The sequence below is a fragment of the Mesoplodon mirus genome, assembly GCF_964341445.2.
Source record: "Mesoplodon mirus genome assembly, chromosome: 9".
Lineage (NCBI taxonomy): Eukaryota > Metazoa > Chordata > Mammalia > Artiodactyla > Ziphiidae > Mesoplodon > Mesoplodon mirus.
The window spans coordinates 42,424,669-42,448,682 of NC_138985.1; positions in this window are offsets into that span (position 1 = coordinate 42,424,669).

Consider the following 24,014-nt stretch of genomic DNA (forward strand, 5'->3'; position numbering starts at 1 on the left):
AGAAGGATTGGTGTTAGCTCTTCTCTAAATGTTTGATAGATTTTGCCGGTGAAATCACCTGGTCCTGGACTTTTGTTTGTTGGAAGATTTTTAATTACAGTTTCAATTTCATGACTTGTGATAGGTCTGCTTATATTTTTTAAGTCTTCCTGGTTCAATCTTGGAAAATTGTACCTTTCCAAGAATTTGTCCATTTCTTCGTGGTTATCCATTTTATTGGCATATAGTTGTTTATAGTAGTCTCTTATAATCCTTCGTATTTCTGCCATGTCAGTTGTGATTTCTCCTTTTTCATTTCTAATTTTATTGATTTGTGACCTCTCCCTTTTTTTCTTGATGAGTCTGGCAGAGGGTTTATCAGTTTTGTTTGTCTTCTCAAAGAACCAGCTTTTAGTTTTATTGACCTTTCCTATTGTTTTCTTCATTTCTATTTCCTTTATTTCTGCTCTGATCTTTATTTCCTCTTCATTTATTTGGTCTTATAGTTTTTTACCTTGGTCCTTCATCTGTGAAATATTTTTTTTTCATCTCACTTTTTTTTTTTTGATGGGTGGGATTGTGTACCTATCTTACTAGTTGTTTGGCCTGAGGCTTCCAACACTGGAGTTTGTAGGCTGCTGGGTAGAGCTTGGTCTTGGTGCCAAGATGAGGACCTCTGGGAGATGTTATTCCAATGAATATTCCCTGGGGTCTGAGATTCTCTGTTAGTTCAGTGGTTTGGATTCGGAGCTCCCATTGCAGGAGATTTGGCCTGACCCCCAGCTCATGAACCAAGATCCTGCAGGCTGCTCTGGCGGCAAGAAAGAAAATGAACAATAACAAAGAGTAAAAAATAAAATTAGACTAGGAAACTAACAGGTATGTTAGAAAGAATATAAAAATAAAAATATAGATGAAACAATAACCAGAAGGTAAAACAGAACCACAATTGTAAAAAAGAGAAGAAAAAAAATGGTGGAAAAGGCCTTGGCTGTGGAGGGCGGAGCCTAAGCAGGGGTGGGGTTTGGGTGGTGGGCGGGGCCTGTGCTTAGGACCCACAGGGCTGGAAAAGGCCCTGGGGGGTGTGGGAAGGGGCTTAAGCTCTAGGGAACAGAAGGGCCCAGGCATGCCTCTGGTCTCAAAGGGCGGGAGGCCCCACCTGGGAGCCCAGCAGGCTTCCTGGGCTCCAGTGGGCTGGGCAAATGCCCTCCACTCCTCTCTGGCTCCTCCGGTCTCAGAGGGCCCCTCCCACCTTCCTCTCCTGTTCTGCCCCAGCCTTCCTCCTACGTCCCCAGGACCAACACGGCCCCTAGGGGGCCTCTGAGGGCGTAGGACCCGGCCCAGAGCAGGGCAGACTTCCCTGTCCGATTAGGCAGGGGAAACGCTCAGCGGGCTCCGCCCTTATCTGAGCCCCTAAGGGTCCCTCCAAGCGTGGAAGCCCCTCCCCCATCTCAGCCACCCCTCAGGGGCGCTGGTCCTGTCCGGCCTCCACTTCTCCTCCCCCCTCAGTCCCTCATGTCCTACTGGTTCAGTTGGGGGTTCCTGCCTTCTCCTTGTACTTCGAGGTCCCCCACCAGTGTCCAGCAGGTGCCCTAGTTGTGGGGAGATGTGAACTCAGCGTCTTCCCACGCCGCCATCTTGATTGAGAGTGTGGCTTTTTTTGACAAAGAGTCCTGCGTATAAAATCTCCACTTACCACCTATTGATTAGCATTATAACCCTAGGCAAGCTATTTAAAATCTCTATGTTTGTGTTATCATGTGTAAAATGAAAATGGTATAATCTAACTTGTGGAGTGGTTGTAGGGATTAATTGAAATGACATGCAAAATGCCTGGTCAATTTTTGTTTCATTCTCAGGCCCAAATGCATGTCATTGTGTACACTTCAATAGCTTTCATAACTCAATCGATCCTACAGTAGTTCATGTTCATAATAATGACTGATGCTGGATTATTATAAAAATGTTAAAGCTATGTACAATATATAGTACTTAAGAATTATGCTAATATGTAATTCATGTTAGAAAAACACATCAAAATGTTTAATGTTTAAATCATTGCTGGAATGGGCTACCTGTTCCATTTTTCTCTTTGGCACCTGACACCAGCCTCTGGGGACTTGTATCCACACTGTCCTTCTATGAATTCAGAAGGAGGACATGACTGTACATGAGCCTCATATCTGCCATATCAGGGCTAAAGCAATAAGGACAGATTAGCAGTGTGCCCACATCACATCTGCAGATAATGGTGGTATTATTAGTCACCAAAATTGTCTGTCCAGTAGGAGGAGAAGTAGTATAATTTTAGAGCAGAAAGGACCTTATTGGCATCACTCAGAACATTTTTATGTTCATGACTATGATCAATAAATGCAAAGGCCATGCTGATTAAGTACATTTTCTTTGGAAAAACAAAAAATATTTAACTTACTGTGTTTAATCACATGCTTGTTGAAGAAATATAGAAAGAATGTTCCTTCTTTTATATCTGGAGATGAAATTAGAGCTAAAAAGGAACTCAGTACTTACAAGGTCAATACTAGTTGATATGTTTCCAAAAAAGTTCTTAACATCAGTGTACAAGAAAAAAGTTTCAATATTTCATTGAGCAAAAATACACAAACTGCTCTCTTGGGAGCTGATCATCCTTGACTGAAAAAAATTCAAGGGTAGAATGATCTGTACTCAGCTTTCCGGCTAACAGAAGGCCTTGAGATATGGGATATGACAGAAATATCACCAGTAGGAGTGCCTTTCTTTAGGTCCACCAGCTGGTGTACCTTACATAGGGCAGGCTTCTACCTCTTGCTGGAAATGTCACAGAGTAGGTGGTCAGGATATTTGACTCACTCTCTACTAAAAATGTCATGATGGGGTTATAAGAAAAGTTATTGTGTGGTGAGAACTAAACAATGTCAATGCTAGTTTTTACATTTCTAAAAACATTCTCAAAATCAGTGCAGAAGAAGAAAGCTTCGGTATTTCACTGAGCAAAAAAATATATACTGCTTATTCAGTATATATATACTGCTTATCCTTGATTAGGGGAAAAATTTCTGGGGAAAAATTGTTTATTTACTCTAGGAGTCTCTTGTTTCCAACAGTTGGGGAGACAATGTGAGGCTGAGCAGATACAGGATCAATTAATCACTGGCCACAGTTCCCACTTTCAGGCATTTCAAGTTCATTACCCTGCCATGTCCTATGAAGTAAGTAGGAACACCAGCCTCTCTGATTTCCCTGCAATTACCTATCCATACGGGTTTATAACAAATCACATTCTTTGTAGTTAGTGTTTGTGAATTAGACTTCCGATGAAGCTGCCAGAAGAGAAGAAGCCTGAAGATTTAAACCAAATAACAAAAGCCTCGGAGTATGTTATCTCTCCATCTCTCTTTGTTCATAATGCCTGAGTCCAGTGTGGTCTTGAGTATGGAATTATCCTGGGATGTAGTGAGCTTCACTGAGTCATTAATCTTGATCCTTCCCAAATTTATCTTTGGGAGTATTCATTCAACCAACATTTATTTAATACATAGTTTGTACCAAGCCCTAATTTGCATGTAGTATAGAAATTTTAAAAAAGAAAAGAAAAAGACACAAGGAGATAATGGTTTGTTGAGGAGGAGAGACAGACTTAGAAGGAAACAATTATAATAAAACAGTTATTTACCTCGGTTCAGAATTCTGAGGAAACCCAGAGTAAATGGAATGTTGGGCAAGTTTCCACTGGAGAGGTAATGAAATTGCTGGATCTTGAAGATGAGAAGGAATTTGTCAGCCAGCAAAGGTGAGGTGCAAGTTACATTAAAGAGCTTGGAGCACTCAATGAACAGAAAATAAGAGAGAGGTCAGTGCACATTGGAAGCAAGATCTGTGGTTTGGGAGTGTGAGGTTAGTTGGTGAGGAACAGAGGCAGGAAAGGGATATTCAGATCATGTCATGAAGGTTCTGAATTCCACAGTAAGTGTATGAGACTTTATTGTATTGGCAGCAAGGAAGCCACTGAAGTTCTGAGGCCGAGAAATGCTATGATCAAACCTCTTCTTCAGAAACAATCCTCAGGTTTATAGGAGGGTAGGCTGGAGGTGGGGAGGAACCTGACCAAGAACATGGGTTAGGAGGCTATCACAGTGTCCCCGTGGGAGTTGATGGAAATCTGGTAATTGGCTGCTTAGAATACTGAATTGGCAGGACCTGGTGACTAAGGAAGAAGAAGATATATTCTTACATTCATTCAGTAATTATTCATAGAACTCCTATTCTGTGCCAGACGCTGTTATAGGTGCTGGAGATACTGAAGTAAAGAAAAAGACAGTCTCTGCTCACAGATTTACATTCTATTGAGAGAGACAAAAATAAAGCAGTCCTCTAATATACATCATCACATCATATCATGTGATATTAAGTGCCATGAAGAAAAATAAAGCATGTGGTGGAAATGATGTTATGCGACTTCTGAGCTTGAAGCTTCTGCTTTTGACCTATGGAATGCTCCCAGAGATGGCCATGTCGGGAAGCTAGTGTAGCAGATGTGAAGATCAAAGGACGAGGAGATCCTGGTCACTCCAGCCAATAGTCAGTATTATCTGCCAGAGTGTGGAACATTGTAACTGAACTTTCTGCTGAAGGCAGCTTCATGAGTGAGTTCAGAAGAAATCAGCAAAGGAACTGCCAGCCAACCCACAGAGTCATGAGAAATCATAGATCTTTGTTGCTTTCAAGCACTAAATTTTGGGGAGTTTTATTACTCAGGAATAGATAGAAAAAATGAAGAAGAAGAAGAGAGAGGTAGTATTCAAGAATGATTTCTGGATCACTGACGTAGTGATAGTCTGGCCAAGTAGTGCAATTAGCTAAGAGAGGCCTAACTTGAAGAAAAGGAAATTCAGAATTGCCCCAGGATGGAAAGTCTGTGGCCATTTCAGATGGCGGCAAAGTTTAATTAGTATCCTTTGGTATTGAAAGGACAGATTTAAGTAGAACACGGTTTTTCCTTTAACAACTTGAAAAAGTAAAGTCCTCAGTGAGATAGTTCATTGGTTCGAATGCATTTTTAATTAAAGAGTAATCACTAATCAGTCATTAAAGAGTAATCACTAATCAATATGTAGCTATAATTGTTCATCAGAACTTTTCATATTTTGCTTTGTGTTGTTTTGTTTAAGTAGGAGAGGGACAGGGAAAGTAAGGAGAACAACAAGGCTTCTGAAATGGGTAGAAATGAGTAAGGAGACTAATACCAAGAGGAGAAAGGATGGAAACAGTGGAACCTGGGGAAAGGATGAAGTTTGCCTTTGTTAACTTTCATGCACTTGTATAAAAGGCGGTTGACTGCAGAACAATGTTTTGTCATTAAGTCTGCTTTGGCATGATTGATGAAGAATTTTTAAAACATAGATTGAATTTTCATAAAGTTGCCTTCATTCTTTGAACTATATTAATCCTAGAGTTACTATTGTGCGTTTTTTAAAGTGAGAAGAACCTGTGTGTTTTTCTGGGTTACAATATACATGGATCATAGATGAATGAAAAAAAGTCTTTGCCAAATTCTTAATTTTTTTTCAGAGATTTAATCTAGTACATTAATATTAGTTGTGACATAGCTGTAGTCATTTGTTTTAGATACCAATAAGGATGTTTCATCCTTTTATTAGCAATAAAAGTCACAAAAATGGCTTGTAATGCATGTTTCCTCAATCATGCAGATTTAGTAAAGAGAGGATCATTTTATGAATGTTACACTTATATTATGAATAGAACATGTGAACTTCAAGGAGAGAAAAAAGTAATCTTGGCTTATCCATCTACGCTCATCTTTATATGCCTGACATTACCTAGTACAGAGCCACGTACATAGAATGAGATCAATGAGTCAGCTTAAGTCACACATTTTGTTAGCTTATAGCACTTGTAACTGTTGTAATTGTCATGTTAAATGTGAGGATTGCTGTTTAGTGCCTAAGTCTCCAATGGGCTGAGAGCTTCACTAGGGTACATATGGTGTTTGTCTAGCTCAATAATGTTTTTCCCAGGATGAGCACAGTGCTGGAATACGGTTACTGCCCAGTAAGGAGAAAGAATAAAGAAACACAGTTTCGGTGTATCATCCATTTAGAGAAGGAAAGACCCAAAAGGTGCCTCTCTCTCCACAGATAGAAGACTTCCTCCTACAACCTTTCCTTCACAGTGACAGTGTTGGCTACCGCATCTTTCTGTTATACAATAGCTGAGTTCTGGAAAAGTTTGAGGATTCTACTGTTCCTAGGCCTTTCAAGGATATAAAATAAGGTTGCCTGATAAAATACAGGATACCCAGTGAAATCTGAATTTCGGAAAAACAATGAATAAGTATACTAAGAAATATAATGATGTTCCATTTTAATTTTTTAAAAATGGTGTTTATCTGAAATTCAAGTTTCACTGGGTGTCCTGTATTTTCATCTGCTAAAGCTGGCAACCCGAGGATAAAGCTTTCTGTATAGGACTAGGAAGGCTCTGTCTGTCCTGGAAGGTTATCTCTGAGTTCAGGGCTTTGTTCCTGATTAGGAATTCTGCTACCTCTTTTTTTTTTTATATTTTTTTAAATTTTTTTTTATTAGTTTCTGCTTTATAACAAAGTGAATCAGTCATACATATACATCTGTTCCCACATCCCTTCCCTCATGCATCTCCCACCCTCCCCATCCCACCCCTCCAGGCAGTCACAAAGCACCGAGCTGATCTCCCTGTGCTCTGCGGCTGCTTCCCACTATCTATCTACCTTATGTTTGGTAGAGTATATATGTCCATGCCTCTTTTTCGCTTTGTCACAGCTTACCCTTCCCCCTCCCCATATCCTCAAGTCCATTCTCAAGTAGGTCTGTGTCTTTATTCCCATTTTACCCCTAGGTTCTTCATGACATTTTTTTTTTTTTTTAGATTCCATATATATGTGTTAGCATACGGTATTTGTCTTTCTCTTTCTGACTTACTTCACTCTGTAGGACAGGCTATAGGTCTGTCCACCTCATTACAAATAGCTCAGTTTCGTTTCTTTTTATGGCTGAGTAATATTCCATTGTATATATGTGCCACATCTTCTTTATCCATTCATCCGATGATGGACACTTAGGTTGTTTCCATCTCCGGGCTATTGTGAATAGAGCTGCAATGAACATTTTGGTACCTGTCTCTTTTTGAATTATGGTTTTCTCAGGGTATATGCCTAGTAGTGGGATTGCTGGGTCATATGGTTGTTCTATTTTTAGTTTTTTAAGGAACCTCCATACTGTTCTCCATAGTGGCTGTACCAATTCACATTCCCACCAGCAGTGCAAGAGTGTTCCCTTTTCTCCACACCCTCTCCAGCATTTATTGTTTCTAGATTTCTTGATGATGGCCATTCTGACTGGTGTGAGATGATATCTCATTGTAGTTTTGATTTGCATTTCTCTAATGATTAATGATGTTGAGCATTCTTTCATGTGTTTGTTGGCAGTCTGTATATCTTCTTTGGAGAAATGCCTATTTAAGTCTTCTGCCCATTTTTGGATTGGGTTGTTTGTTTTTTTGCTATTGAGCTGCATGAGCTGTTTATAAATTTTGGAGATTAATCCTTTGTCAGTTGCTTCATTTGCAAATATTTTCTCCCATTCTGAGGGTTGTCTTTTGGTCTTGTTTATGGTTTCCTTTGCTGTGCAAAAGCTTTGAAGTTTCATTAGGTCCCATTTGCTTATCTTTGTTTTTATTTCCATTTCTCTAGGAGGTGGGTCCAAAAGGGTCTTGCTGTGATTTATGTCATAGAGTGTTCTACCTATGTTTTCCTCTAAGAGTTTGATAGTTTCTGGCCTTACATTTAGGTCTTTAATCCATTTTGGGCTTATTTTTGTGTATGGTGTTAGGGAATGATCTAATCTCAAACTTTTACATGTCCCTGTCCAGTTTTCCCAGCACCACTTATTGAAGAGGCTGTCCTTTCTCCACTGTACATTCCTGCCTCCTTTATCAAAGATAAGTTGGCCATATGTGCGTGGGTTTACCTCTGGGCTTTCTATCCTGATCCACTGATCTATCTTTCTGTTTTTATGCCAGTACCACACTGTCTTAATTACTGTAGCTTTGTAGTATAGTCTGAAGTCAGGGAGCCTGATTCCTCCAGCTCCGTTTTTCATTCTCAAGATTGCTTTGGCTATTCGGGGTCTTTTGTTTTTCCAAACAAATTTTGAAATTTTTTGTTCTAGTTCTGTGAAAAACGCCAGTGGTAGTTTGATAGGGATTGCATTGAATCTGTAGATTGCTTTGGGTAGTAGAGTCATTTTCACAATATTGATTCTTCCAATCCAGGAGCATGGTATATCTCTCCATCTGTTTGTATCATCTTTAATTTCTTTCATCAGTGTCTTATAATTTTCTGCATACAGGTCTTTTGTCTCCTTAGGTAGGTTTATTCCTAGATATTTTATTCTTTTTGTTGCAATGGTAAATGGGAGTGTTTTCTTGATTTCATTTTCAGATTTTTCATCATTAGTGTATAGGAATGCCAGAGATTTCTGTACATTAATTTTGTATCCTGCTACTTTACCAAATTCATTGATTAGCTCTAGTAGTTTTTCGGTAGCATCTTTAGGATTCTCTATGTACAGTATCATGTCATCTGCAAACAGTGACAGCTTTACTTCTTCTTTTCCAATTTGGATTCCTTTTATTTCCTTTTCTTCTCTGATTACTGTGGCTAAAACTTCCAAAACTATGTTGAATAAGAGTGGTGAGAGTGGGCAGCCTTGTCTTGTTCCTGATCTTAGTGGAAATGGTTTCAGTTTTTCACCATTGAGGACAATGTTGGCTGTGGGTTTGTCATATATGGCCTTTATTATGTTGAGGAAAGTTCCCTCTATGCCTACTTTCTGCAGGGTTTTTATCATAAATGGGTGTTGAATTTTGTCGAAAGCTTTCTCTGCATCTATTGAGATGATCATATGGTTTTTCTCCTTCAACTTGTTAATATGGTGTATCACATTGATTGATTTGTGTATATTGAAGAATCCTTGCATTCCTGGAATAAACCCCACTTGATCATGGTGTATGATCCTTTTAATGTGCTGTTGGATTCTGTTTGCTAGTATTTTGTTGAGGATTTTTGCATCTATGTTCATCAGTGATATTGGCCTGTAGTTTTCTTTCTTTGTGACATCCTTGCCTGGTTTTGGTATCAAGGTGATGGTGGCCTCGTAGAATGAGTTTGGGAGTCTTCCTTCCTCTGATATTGTTTGGAAGAGTTTGAGAAGGATGGGTGTTACCTCTTCTCTAAATGTTTGATAGAATTCGCCTGTGAAGCCATCTGGTCCTGGGCTTTTGTTTCTTGGAAGATTTTTAATCACAGTTTCAATTTCAGTGCTTGTGATTGGTCTATTCATATTTTCTATTTCTTCTTGAGTCAGTCTTGGCAGGTTGTGCATTTCTAAGAATTTGTCCATTTCTTCCAGGTTGTCCATTTTATTGGCATAGAGTTGCTTATAGTAATCTCTCATGATCTTTTGTATTTCTGCAGTGTCAGTTGTTACTTCTCCTTTTTCATTTCTAATTCTATTGATTTGAGTCTTCTCCCTTCTTTTCTTGATGAGTCTGGCTAATGGTTTGTCAATTTTGTTTATCTTCTCAAAGAACCAGCTTTTAGTTTGGTTGATCTTTGCTATCGTTTCCTTCATTTCTTTTTCATTTATTTCTGATCTGATCTTTATGATTTCTTTCCTTCTGCTAACTTTGGGTTTTTTTTGTTCTTCTTTCTCTAATTGCTTTAGGTGCAGGGTCAGGTTGTTTACTCGAAATGTTTCCTGTTTCTTAAGGTGGGATTGTATTGCTATAAACTTCCCCCTTAGAACTGCTTTTGCTGCGTCCCATAGGTTTTGGGTCGTCGTGTCTCCATTGTCATTTGTTTCTAGGTATTTTTAAATTTCCTCTTTGATTTCTTCAGTGATCACTTCGTTATTGAGTAGTGTATTGTTTAGCCTCCATGTGTTTGTATTTTTTATAGATCTTTTCCTGTAATTGATGTCTAGTCTCATAGCATTGTGGTCGGAAAAGATACTTGATACAATTTCAATTTTCTTAAATTTACCAAGGCTTGATTTGTGACCCAAGATATGATCTATCCTGGAGAATGTTCCATGAGCACTTGAGAAAAATGTGTATTCTGTTGTTTTTGGATGGAATGTCCTGTAAATATCAACTAAGTCCATCTTGTTTAATGTATCATTTAAAGCTTGTGTTTCCTTATTTATTTTCATTTTGGATGATCTGTCCATTGGTGAAAGTGGGGTGTTAAAATCCCCTACTATGATTGTGTTACTGTCGATTTCCCCTTTTATGGCTGTTAGTATTTTCCTTATGTATTGAGGTGCTCCTATGTTGGGTGCATAAATATTTACAATTGTTATATCTTCTTCTTTGATCGATCCCTTTATCGTTATGTAGTGTCCTTCTTTGTCTCTTCTAATAGTCTTTATTTTAAAGTCTATTTTGTCTGATATAAGAATTGCTACTCCAGCTTTCTTTTGATTTCCATTTGCATGGAATATCTTTTTCCATCCCCTTACTTTCAATCTATATGCGTCTCTAGGTCTGAAGTGGGTCTCTTGTAGACAGCATATATATGGGTCTTGTTTTTGTATCCATTCAGCCACTCTGTGTCTTTTGGTGGGAGCATTTAGTCCATTTACATTTAAGGTAATTATTGATATGTATGTTCCTATTCCCATTTCCTTAATTGCTTTGGGTTCGTTATTGTAGGTATATTCCTTCTGTTGTGTTTCTTGCCTAGAGAAGTTCCTTTAGCATTTGTTGTAAAGCTGGTTTGGTGGTGCTGAACTCTCTCAGCTTTTGCTTGTCTGTAAAGGTTTTAATTTCTCCATCAAATCTGAATGAGATCCTTGCTGGGTAGAGTAATCTTGGTTGCAGGTTTCTCTCCTTCATCACTTTAATTATGTCCTGCCACTCCCTTCTGGCTTGTAGAGCTTCTGCTGAGAGATCAGCTGTTAACCTGATGGGGATTCCCTTGTGTGTTATTTGTTGTTTTTGCCTTGCTGCTTTTAATATGATTTCTTTGTGTTTAATTTTTGACAGTTTGATTAATATGTGTCTTGGTGTATTTCTCCTTGGATTTATTCTGTATGGGACTCTCTGTGCCTCCTGGACTTGATTAACTATTTCCTTCCCCGTATTAGGGAAGTTTTCAACTATAATCTCTTCAAATATTTTCTCAGTCCCTTTCTTTTTCTCTTCTTCTTCTGGAACCCCTATAATTCGAATGTTGGTGCGTTTAATGTTGTCCCAGAGGTCTCTGAGACTGTCCTCTGTTCTTTTCATTCTTTTTTCTTTATTTTGCTCTGCAGCATTTATTTCCACTATTTTATTTTCCACCTCACTTATCCGTTCTTCTGCCTCAGTTATTCTGCTATTGATCCCATCTAGAGTATTTTTCATTTCATTTATTGTGTTTTTAATTGATGCTTGATTCATCTTTAGTTCTTCTAGGTCCTTGTTAACTGTTTCTTGCATTTTGTCTATTCTATTTCCAAGATTATGGATCTTGGAAATAGAATCTTGGATCAGCTTTACTATCATTATTCTGAATTCTTTTTTAGGTAGACTGCCTATTACCTCTTCATTTGTTAGAGCTGGTAGGTTTTTATCTTGCTCCTTCACCTGCTGTGTGTTTTTCTGTCTTCTCATTTTGCTTATGTTACTGTGTTTGGGGTCTCCTTTTTGCAGGCTGCAGATTCTTAGTTCCCGTTGTTTTTGGTGTCTGTCCCCAGTGGCTAAGGTTGTTTCAGTGGGTTGTGTAGGCTTCCTGGTGGGGGGGACTAATGCCTGTGTTCTGGTGGTTGAGGCTCGATCTTGTCTTTCTGGTGGACAGGTCCACGTCTGGTGGTGTGTTTTGGGGTGCCTATGGCCTTATTATGTTTTTAGGTAGCCTCTCTGCTAATGGGTGGGGTTGTGTTCCTGCCTTGCTAGTTGCTTGGCATAGGGTGACCAGCACTGTAGCTTGCTGGTCGTTGGCTGAAGCTGGGTGCTGGTGTTGAGATGGAGATCTCTGGGAGATTTTCGCTGCTTGATATTATGTGGAGCTGGCAGGTCTCTTGTGGACCCGTGTCCTGAAGTTGGCTCTCCCACTTCAGAGGCACAGCACTGACTCCTGGCTGCAGCACCAAGAGCCTTTCATCCACCCGGCTCAGAATAACAGGGAGAAAAAGTAGAAAGAATTAGTAGAAGAAAGAAAGGATGAAGGGAAGAAAGGAAGGAAGGAAGGAAGGAAGAAAGAAAGAAAGGAGGGAGGGAGGGAGGAATGGAAAGAAAGAAGGAAAGAAAGGAGGGAGGGAGGGAGGAATGAAAGCAAAAGGAAGAGTGAATGGAAGAAGGGAGGGAGAGAGGGAGGAAGGAAAGAAAGAAAGAAAGACAGGAGGGAGGGAGGGAGGAAGGAAAGAAAAAGAAAGTGGAAAGAAGAACGTGGGAGGGAGGGAGGGAGGAAAGAAAAAGAAGGAAAGGAGGAGCGGAGGGAGGAAGGGAAGGTAGAAAAAAAAAAAGAGCAGGTAAAGTAAAATAGAATAAAGTATGACATATAGTAGCGTTATTAAAATTAAAAAGTAATTATTGACCAAAAAAAAGGACCGATAGAACCCTGGGACATATGGTGGAAGCAAAGCTATACAGAGAGAATCTTACACAGAAGATTACACATACACATTCACAAAAAGAGAGCAGGGGGAAAAATAAAAAATCTTGCTCTCCAAGTCCACCTCCTCAATTTGGGATAATTCGTTGTAAAAAGAGGAAAAGGGCGAGAAGTCTGAAATCTTGCTCTCTAAGTCCACCTCCTTAATTTGGGATAATTCGTTGTAAAAAGAGGAAAAGGGGGGACAGTCTTAAATCTTGTCCTCAAAGTCCACTTCCTCAATTTGGGATGATTCGCTGTCCATTCATGCAGTCCACAGACGCAGGGCACATCAAATGGACCGTGGAGCTTTAATCCGCTGCCTCCGAGGCTGCACAGAGAGATTTCCCTGTCTCTGCTCTCACAGCTCCTGGGTCTCAGCCTTGGACCTGGCCCCGCCTCTGCGCGTAGGTCGCCGGAGGGCGTCCGTTCTTCGCTCAGACAGAACGGGTTTAAAGGAGCCGCTGATTCTGGGGCTCTGGCTCACTCAGGCAGAGGGGAGGGAGGGGCGCGCAGTGTGGGGCGGGCCTGCGGCGGCAGAGGCCGGCATGACGTTGCAGCAGCCCGTGGCGCTCCGTGCGCTTTCCCGGGAAAGCCGTCCCCGGGTCCCGGGACCCCGGCAGTGGCGGGGTGCACAGGCCCCCCGGAAGGCGGGGCGGACAGTGACCCGCGCTCGCACACAGGCCCGGCGGCGGCGGCCCCAGCGTCCCACGCCCGTCTCCGAGGTCCGCGCCTTACCCGCGGCTCGCGCCTGTCTCCGGCACTTCCCCAAGCAGCCCTCTTAATGCCCTCTCCTCGCGCACCAGGAAACAAAAGGGAAAAAAGTCTCTTGCCTCTTCGGCAGCTCCAGACCCTTTCCCCGGACTCCCTCCGGGCTAGCCGTGGTGCACTAACCCCTTCAGGCTCTCTTCCTGCCGCCAGCCCCAGTCCTCTCCCTGCGCTCCGACTGAAAGCTGATGCCCGAGCCTCAGCTCCCAGCCCCGCCCGCCCCGGCGGCCGAGCAGACTAGCCTCTCGGGCTGGTGTGTGCCTTAAGGCACCGATCCTCTGTGCCAGAATCTCTCCGCTTTGCCCTCCGCACCCCTGTTGCTGTGCTCTCCTCCGCTACTCCGAAGCTTTCCCCCTCCGCCACCTGCAGTCTCCGCCCGCGAAGGGGCTTGTAGTGTGTAGAAACCTTCCCTCCTTCACGGCTCCCTCCCACTGGTGCAGGTCCCGTCCCTATCCTATTGTCTCTGTTTATTCTTTTTTTCTTTTGCCCTACCCAGGTATGTGGGGAGTTTCTTGCCTTTTGGGGGGTCTGAGGTCTTCTGTCAGCATTCAGTAGGTGTTCTGTAGGAGTTGTTCCACGTGTAGATGAATTTCTGATGTATCTGTGGGGAGGAAGGTGATCTCCGCGTCTTACTCTTCCGCCATCTTCCTCCGGGTCAGAATTCTGCTACCTCTTCACAGAGTTACATGCGATGCAAAATCATGGAGCAGGAGAAGTTGAGCCTCGCAGCCTCCAGTTACCTTCCTACATGGGTCCTTTTCTTGGAGGAGCCAGGAAGAGACCTTACTTGCATGTTATTTCCTTCTTGGATATATTTGGTCTCATAAAATATTATCTCAGTCATTCCTACTGAAATGTAAATAACTTATAAGGTTAATGTGTTATTTCTGTTGGGGCATTTATACTATAAATAAGTACCATCAAAATAATTAATAAAAATTGATTTTGAATTGTGTAATTTTAGAATTTCTTTGTTATAATATGTGGTTTTAGAGGTAAACATTGTTTTGTTCTCTTGAAATTAAGCATTTGGTGTTTGACGACTATAACTTCTCAGGCACGTACATGTAAATATGGGTTTCAGGCTCCAGAATGCTGGGGGATTGTTAGGGGAAAGGACTTAACTCTAAATTATTCAAAGCTTTTCATCCCATGACCACAGAGGAAAAACAGACTAACTTAAAAATAAACACTTTTATGGAGTGCCTTCTTTTTGTTAGAGTTCCTTCTGCTAAGTGTTCTTACATGTCATTCTTGGAAAAAGCCCTGTGAAGTGGACCATATTATGTCCAGGTTTTAGATGAAGCATCCGAAGTTCAGAGAGGTTAAGTGACTGCCCCAAGCCAGAGAGATGGTAAATGGCAGAGCTGTGATTCAAACTCAGGGGTTTTTGACTTTGAGGCTAGTGATTCTTCTGTCACACCACAGTGACCACCCATTCCCACAGATCCTTTTTGGGAAGCTCCAGGAACCCTCTGAAGCTGTTTAGAGTGTGGGCCTAGGGTGTGGTTGTTGGGTACTAAATGCCCTGTGGTTAAATGACTTTTGATTGCAAAGTTTTGGGAATAAGTAATAATGCCAGATTACTTGTGTCAGAGATGGGAAAATGATTCAGACTCATATGCTGTTGGGCAACTAAATTCGGTTGCAAGATTTTTTTTCAAGAAGTTGGAATGCTCTTTATCCGTGAGTAAAGCCACGGTGGAGGGTAAAGGGATCATAACACCACCACTGTGATCCATTTCCAAGGCTATTGGGCAGTAAAGGGGAAATGAAGCAAAATTGTGATGTAAGGGAACTTCGTCTTTGGTGTCCTTTCACTGACCCTTTAAGGCAACTTCTTTCTTCTTCCTGAGCCCTATAGTGCCTGGCTAACAGTTTAGAAAGAATCTGAAAGATTGTTCTACTGTTGTGTTAGCTCAGTATAGACCCTCTCCTTGGGATATGAGAATTTTAATGGGGGTAAATGAAAAAAAAGTCAAGATTGAATCTCGACATGTTAGCATCCTTGTAGGTCAATCAGGAGGTTTTTGTGGGGTGGGAATCTACTGGAAGCCTTCTTTGCAGGCAGTACCAGAGAAGAGTGACATAAATTAGAATTAGATACTTAAATATTAAGTGTTGGTTGGTTAGTATTATTCAATTAATAAGTTAAAGGCAGGACTTAAAGGCCATGGCTTGAAGGTTTTAGAAATATGATGAGAATCAACAGCAAATTTAAAAATATGAATTTAAATGCTATGAACAGTTGATAAGTATTGGCATAAATATTTGGTCTGCAGAAAAGAAAAACAAGACATAATTTCCCATATAAAGTAGGAATTTTGGAGATTTGGCTTGGTCTCCTTTATCTTTATGAAAAAAACAACTAAGGAAAGACAAAAATGAATAGGATTTGGTGCAGAAAGAATTAATGGGGCATTTTAATGTTGAATTTCTTGATAGAAAATTGTCTGGAGATACTGGAATTTGTTATTTAGCTATCACTTTTACAAGGAAGTGGTGTGATACAGTAGAAACAGCCTAGTTGTGGAATCAGACACACCTGCCTGTTGTTTTGACTTTATGTCAATTATTTAATCTTTTTGAACCTCAGTTTCCTCCTCCGTAAAATGAGAACAGTAATACATAACTGAGTTATTCTAAGAATATTCTAAGAACTAAATGAGATACTATTTATAAAATACCTAGTAAATGTATATTTAGGACTTCAGTGATACTCTTAGTTTCTAGATCAAAACCATGCCTTGTAGTAGTGAAAAGACAATAAAAAGCCTAAGAAATTAAGAACAATGTGCACACAGAGATAAAAAGACAGAACTGTGCTTCCAAATGGAGCAGAGTTTTTACCTTAATTTGGTCACACTATGCTTTCACATTGAACTAGGAAATAAGCATAACGATAGGCATATCCTTCTTATGTATTTAGGAGGAATAAATTACGTGGATTTTAAGTCAATAACCAATAGACCAAGCTGTTTATATTCCCAAATTTGAACTCCCCACATAAATTTTAATTCCTCAAGGTCAGCAAATATGTATAATTATATATATTTGATACTGTTTTATATATATACTAATATACAAAAGTATGTCTAGATAGCTGATAAAGTAAATACACCTCATTAAGCATGCTCTTATTGGCAGCAGGGATTCATGAAGTATTAATAGCAATAATGATAACCTCTTTCTTGAATGGAAGAAACCCTTTTGGAATTGAAAACTTTGCCAGGGTCCTAATACTTAAAGTTCTATAAATGCAAATAAAATGAATGTGGCAGGAGGAAGGGGCTGCATGACTAAGAGTACATGGCAAAATATTACAATTAGTGAAATGTGTAGCAAGATATTAGGAACCACTGAACTTGAACTATCGTCATAGATAGTTTCTAGCTCTTTAAGTCTTCTGTTTTAGAAGGAACAACAAGTAGGCTGGATAAGAGCATGATAAAAATTGAAGGCATGATTATGTAACAATTTTAGGTTATTTTGAGAACTTTGCCTTTTGCTCATGATCTGACATGTTTAAAAGTTTTTTGGGCACTGTGTTGAGAATAGACTGTAGGGAACAAGAACTGAAGCAGAAAATGTAGTTAGGAGGCTCTTCTAATAATCAGGTGAGCAATGATAGAAACTTAGACCAGGTATCACTTGAGGTTGTAACAGATCCTGAATTTATTTTACAGATGGAGCCAAGAGCATTTCTTAGTGGATAGAATGGGAGAGAGTAAAAGAGGAATTAAGGATAACTACATATTTCTGCCTTGATTAACTCAACAAAAATATTGCCAACGAAATGGGGATTTCTTTGGAGGAGCAGGGTTTTGAAGGAAGGATTTGAGGAAAAAGGAGTTTGGTTTTAGTCATGTTAAGTTTGAGATGGTTATTAAAATATCAACTGGGAAGTCAAGAGACAGATGGATAAATAAATCTGGGGTTCAAGAACTTGAGAACAGAACTTAAAATTATCATTGAAACAAGCCATGAAACTGAATGAAATCACACAAAGAATGGGAAAAGTTCTTAGAGAGTGAATCTTTGGGTTCTCCAGCATCTAGAACCTGAGAAGATTAGGAGGGGCCCCCAAAGGAGATTGTAAAGAAGTGGCCAGTGAGGAAAGAGAAGATTCAAGAAGATTTGTATCCTAGAAACCAGGTGAAAAAAGTATTTTAAAAATCAGAGAGAGATAAACTATGTCAAATTTTACTGGTCGGAGGGAATGAGGACTATAAATTATTCAGTTAAGCAATGTGGAAATCATTGTTCGCCTTGATGAGTTATTTCAATGTAAGGGATAGAAACAAACAGCCTTGTCCTTAACTTTTGCAGGGTCCACAATAAGACTACAGCTTGAGGTCCATGCACCATATATCTACATTTTAAAAATTAAAAATCAAGATAGCAAACAGCAGATATCTTGTGACCACGAGACAAAAAGCAAAAGAAAAAGGCCAAGAAAATAACAGAAATATTGGCCCTGATATAGTCTAAGCACTTAACCAATGCCAGCAATCACCCTCACACACCCAAGCTTGGCAAGGGAAAAGAAGGACCAGTCTCCCATCTTCCCATCACCATACTGGGAAACATTCAGGGGCCTGGCAATCTCTGGAACATGCAGTGTAGGTTTACACTCTTCCTTTCCTTAGAGTGCAAGCATTGAGAACAGCCTTGTCATTGGGACAGTACATAAGCTGCTTAACTTTGGGGGTGTCAGGTGGCACATGAGTCTTCTGGGAACAGAGCTGCCTTGAGGTTCATAAGATGGAGGAAGCCATGAGTCCTGTGGGGGGCCAAGCTGGGGTGCAGCCCCTCCTGCTGAGAGAAAGGGGATCCCCAGTCTCAGATACTTTGTTCTCTAGAGTGAGCTTCTAGTCATTTTGGGGCAATCCTGATCTTGCAGTATGAGATTTTCTATTACTTACAGCTGAATAAATTCTAACTGATTTATAGGCATTCAATAAATATTTCTTAAATGACTGAATGATTAAGGAAACATTACTATGATATGGTAATACAGCCATTAATAATGGTGAATCATAGCTCTAAAAATGATGTGTTTTTTATGATGTCATTTATGTATGTTTGTGTATATGTTTGCATGTGTGTCTATATATATTTAGTATATGTCTAGAATGTCTGCATATGTACATAGAGAAATGTACATAAGCACATTTGTCTTTATCCCTTTTCACCTAGTACAGTATTTTGCTCCTAGCAAACACTTGAATGCTTATTGAATCATTGAACACTAACATACTATTTCAGAGTATTAATCTAATAAGCAGAGTAGGTTTAGGTCCTCATATCAACCACTGGGTTCACTCCAAAATTCAACTTTTCCAGCCTGGAGAAGACACCTTTCCCTTTAAAGCCGCAAATATTTTTAGCAAGACCTCTTTCCAAATTCCTGTCCAAAGCTCTCATCTTATTTTGCATTCTTTCTACCAGTGTTCATTAAGTGCTTCAGAAAATACTTGTTTCTCAAATCCACTGAGATTTGTGCTTGCCAGGACCACTTCCAGTGATGGCTCTGGACTCTTTTGCTCTCTGCATCCTGCTGCCACCTCATAGCCCCTCCATGTTGCTGCAGCTCCCCATTCTCAGACCTTAATTCTCAACTCCCAACTGACGTTGGCCTGTGGTTTTAACATAGCTTTCATTAAAGCTTAAGGACACCCAGGGTATTACAATGCAGACAAAAACTTAACACTGACTCAGTCTCTGCTCTAGGTCAGGCTTCTTCAGAGAGTGCCCCCTCCTGAGGCCCTGCGGGTTGCTAGAGGGCAGGTTATCTTCCCCAAAGGGGAGCATGCCCTTCAGATTTCCTCTTCTTTCCCTTCTTGTCAGGGCTATATCAGAGTTCCAAACTTTTCTGCCTTTAGCCTAATACAGAGGAAGGAAAACATCAACACATAGACAAACAAATGAACTAGAACAAACAGTTCAATAACTGTCATTGCCATTTGGCCTCAAAAGAAGACTGTCTTTTATATCATGGCACAGATGGACTAAGGATTTAGTCTGAAACATATGCATTTAGATATTCCATTATTACTTGGCTTTCCTGAGAACAAAGTCTACCTCTTCATTCCTTGTCTTTTGTTCATTGAACAAATATTTGTTGAGTATATACTATGTGCCAGACGCTCTACCAAGTATTTGGGATACAGTGGTGATTAACAGATACATCCCCTGTTCTCACAAAATGTACATTCTTACAAGTAAAAGACTCAACATGGCAATCCTTTCTAGACATTTTAGAGAGTTGGCCCCAAGAACCAAGGCCAGTGTTTCTACTCTAAAATGCAGAAACTGTGTACCATCCTCTTAATAGAAGCAACTTCCCAGCTCACCTGCTTGGTTCAGACACCATCTGTAGCTATAGAAAATGGTGCCTTGCTGCATTAATAAGGAAGGATGCTTGTGGGGTAAATCTCCAAATTGAGTCAGTAATAAATAATTTAATCTAAATGAAGTAATTTTCCAATCCAAGGCCCAAGGAGAGAATGTATCAGAACCACTTGGGAGCTTACATACACAGAACACACAAACACAAAACACACACACTATGTATACACCACATGCAGACATCACATACACAGACCCCACACACACGAACCATCCCTCCCCCATCCCATCCCCACACAGGACAGGGCCATACTGCTAAAGTTTCAAAAGGGAGTATTACTCATGGAGGTGGGGTAATGGAGGCAGGGACTCCATTTGTTGTATTCAAAAAGTGACTGGAAATCTTAATTATTTACCAGATTTGGACATCAATCCAATAGAAAGATCAGTTGATTTGGGAATCTGGAAAACTTGGTTAGAGGAATGGTGACCATGTTCTCTGTGGTAATTTTATGTAAGTTGCATATTCCTGCACTTGCTGGAATGTAAATAGACCTTTCCTTCAAATCTTCAGCTGGTATTTCTTCCCCATCTTTGGGAAAGGCCAGCTCTGGCCATAGGGAGAAACTACCTCTTGATACTTGGTCTTTGTCAAGCAAAGTCCAGGGCCTGGAGATTTGTCTGGATTCTAATGAGGCTCCCCTCTGGTCAGGCTCTAGTCCCAAAAGCAGGAGAGAGAGTTGGATTTAGACCTGTTCTGTCTCCAACGAGAGCCAAAAAAAGCCAGCACACCCTGCCAAAACTGGGCCCTTAATTTTTGCCCCAGAGACAACATATTAAGGAAAGTGTAGTCCTGTTGTATACATGTCTTGGATCAAATTCTTGGCCTAAAAATAACCCTGGCATGACTGGGTTATTGAGCATCTGATTCTTCTGGGCCTGGTTTATTTCAGGAATCACCTCATTAGTTGTACATGACTCTGTCATAGCCATCCTGATGATGGCACCAGCTGCACTTAAATTTCTTTTTATTTTTCTAATTAAAAATGTTTTAATTACAAAATACTTCAACATACAGAAGATAATATAACAGATGCTTATTTTTCTATCACCCAGATCTAACAATTCTTTCAGCTCATAATCTTTTTTTATGAAAAAATTATAGATACAGCTAAAAAACCCCTCCATCCCTAACCCTTTGTACTCCCTCAATCCCAGCAAGAGCCATTATCACAAATATGTTGTGAATATAGTTTATCATTTTCACTGCATGTGTTATGTATTCATAAATAATATCTAAAAATGTTTTGTGTAAATAATAATAAACACAGTTAAATTTAACTAGGTTTCCATGAATTATGATTAATATATTTTAAAGCATAATGTTTAACTTAAAAAAAATCTCTCCTTATTAAAAAAAGTAGAGGGGGAATGTTCTTCACTTCTTCCATCACATAGAGTACTGTACCTTCAGTTACATGGGACCAGATTATATTAATGATGGCCACTTAAAAAAATTAATGAAATCACACACAATATCAGATCACAATTGAATGTGAGGGGACAATAATCTATTCTCAAAAAACAGTGAAGAAAAGGAATGCACTCTTCCCTGCTATCATAGAACTGATGGCCTGGTTAAGACATAATGACAGCTGTAAACAATTGGGAAAGTGCTTCATCAGAAAGTGCCTAAGTTAGCAAATATGGATTTGAGTTTGGGAAATCCAAAATGCATATTTGGAAACACCCATCATCATGGAACCATTTCCAGTTGCTTCATGATCTTATTAGATTGCAAAACATGATGCAAAATAGATTAGCACATATAGTCTTCACTTTGCCACTGGGAAAATTTTATTACTGTTAGACATATGAGCATTTTGGTAATGTAAAATATAGATAAAGTAATGCTGCAGTAATTTGGAAGTACTTGCATGAGGAATAAGAAAGACTTGACCAATGGTTTGAGTTCATTCTCTTTCCTCTTCATTTTTTTTTCTTAATGTCAAAGTCTATGTGTATTTCTCATACGAAGTGTGGATGATATAGAAAACCATGAAGGGAAACAAATTTCTCACAATTCCTTTATCTTGAAATAATCCCATTAACATTTTTCTGTTGATATGTTATTTCAGTTGATATATTTCAGTTGATATATATTACATATTCACTTATGTAATTATTCTTCTACAATCTCATTTTCTTTCATAGCTTTAAAGTTATAAAATATATGATTATTATAAAAAATTTAAGCAACACAAACATTAAAAAGTCTGTTCCTGACTACCACTTCCCATGCAAATTTCACTCCAGTGTTTCAAACACTGCTTGTTATGTGTTCTTCCTGATATATTCTATGTACACATTTTGAAAATGATGGTTAATTTTTTTTTAAAAACAACAATGTTTATCCTATTTTACTCTTCTGCTTTTTTCATTTGTTTGCTTAATAATTGTGGTAGACCGTTACACATTTTTCATTTGTTTGCTTAGTAATTGTGGTAGACTGTTACACATTCATTAGGTGATGCCTAATGAATCATGCTTCGTGGACTGACAGCCTTGTGTAGTCCTTTCCCACACTGTGTCTGGGTTTGACCACGTGTCTTGCTTTGGCCAGTGGGACATTAGCAAGCTTGATGCAAGAAGAAGCTTGATAAGAACTTGCACGGTGGGGCTTGTCCTCTTGGATCACTCCCTCTTGGAACACAGCTACCATGCTGTAAGGCAACTGGTCTAGACTTCTGGATGAAGAGAAGTTTCATGGAAGGGAACTGAGGTGTTCCAGGTGACAACCACACCAAATGACAGCTGTGTGAGTGAGGTCTTCTTGGATGTTCTAGCTCCAGCTCACCTGCCAGCTGAATGCGATGCTTTGAATGGCCCCAACCAACACCAGAAAGATCAGAAGAATACCTTTAGTCAATTCACAGCACCCTAAGAAATTGTAAATAATTGCTTTGTATTTGAGTGGTTTGTTATATAGCAAACAATAACCGAAACAATAATGTATCAGTTCATTTTCTTCTACCTCATTCTTTTAAATTTCTGCTTAATGTGCAGTTATGTGAATATACAACCATTTATTTAGTTGCTACCTTATAGGTAATTTGCTTGTTGTACCAACAACATTGCAACGGACATCATATTTAACACTAAGGTCAATATCTTACCATACAAATTTTCATGTATACCTCTGAATATGTCCTTAAATTTCCAGATACCTCTGAATCAAAGACTAGTCAGTTTTAAAGACTGTTGATAGATATTGCCAAATTGCTCTCAAAAAGAGGTAAGAGGTCTTTATTTTTCAGAATGGCTACACCAAAGATAAGAAAGGCCACATTTAAAAAATTGAACTATAGTTGACTTACAATATTATATTGGTTTCAGGTGTACAACATAGTGATCCAGTATTTTTATAGACTATACTCCATTAAAAGTTATTACAAGATAATAGCTATAATTTCCTGTGCTATACAGTATATCCTTGTTGCTTATCTATTTTATATATAGTAGTTTGTATCCCTTAATCCCATACCCCTCATTTTCCCCTCTTTTTTTTTCTCCCCTTTGGTAACCACTAGTTTGTTTTCTATATCTGTAAGTCTGTTTCTGTTTTGCATATACACTCATTTATATTATTTTTTAGATGCCACATATAAGTGATATCATACAGTGTTTGTCTTTCTCTGTCTGACTAATTTCACTAAGCATAATATTCTCTAGGTCCATCCATGTTGCTTCAAATAGCATACTTTCATTCTTTTTTATGGCTGAGTAATATTCCATCGTGTATATACATATCACATCTTCTTTATCCATTTGTCTGTTGATGGCATTTGGGTTGCTTCCCTATCTTGGCTATTGTAAATAGTGCTGCTATGAACATTCGGGTGCATGTATCTTTTTGACTTAGTGTTTTCGTTTTTTCCGAATACATACCAAGGAGTGGAATTACTGGATCACATGGTCGTTTTAGTTTTTTGAGAAACCTCCATACTGTTTTCCTAAGTGGCTACACCAATTTACATTCCCACCAACAGTGTACAAAGGTTCCCTTTTTTCCACATCCTTACCAGCATTTGTTATGTGTAGATTTTTTGATGATAGCCATTCTAACAGGTGTGAGGTGATATCTCATTTTTGTTTTAATTTGCACATCTCTAATAATTAGTGATGTTGAGCTTCTTTTCATTTCCCTGTTAGCCATCTGTATGTC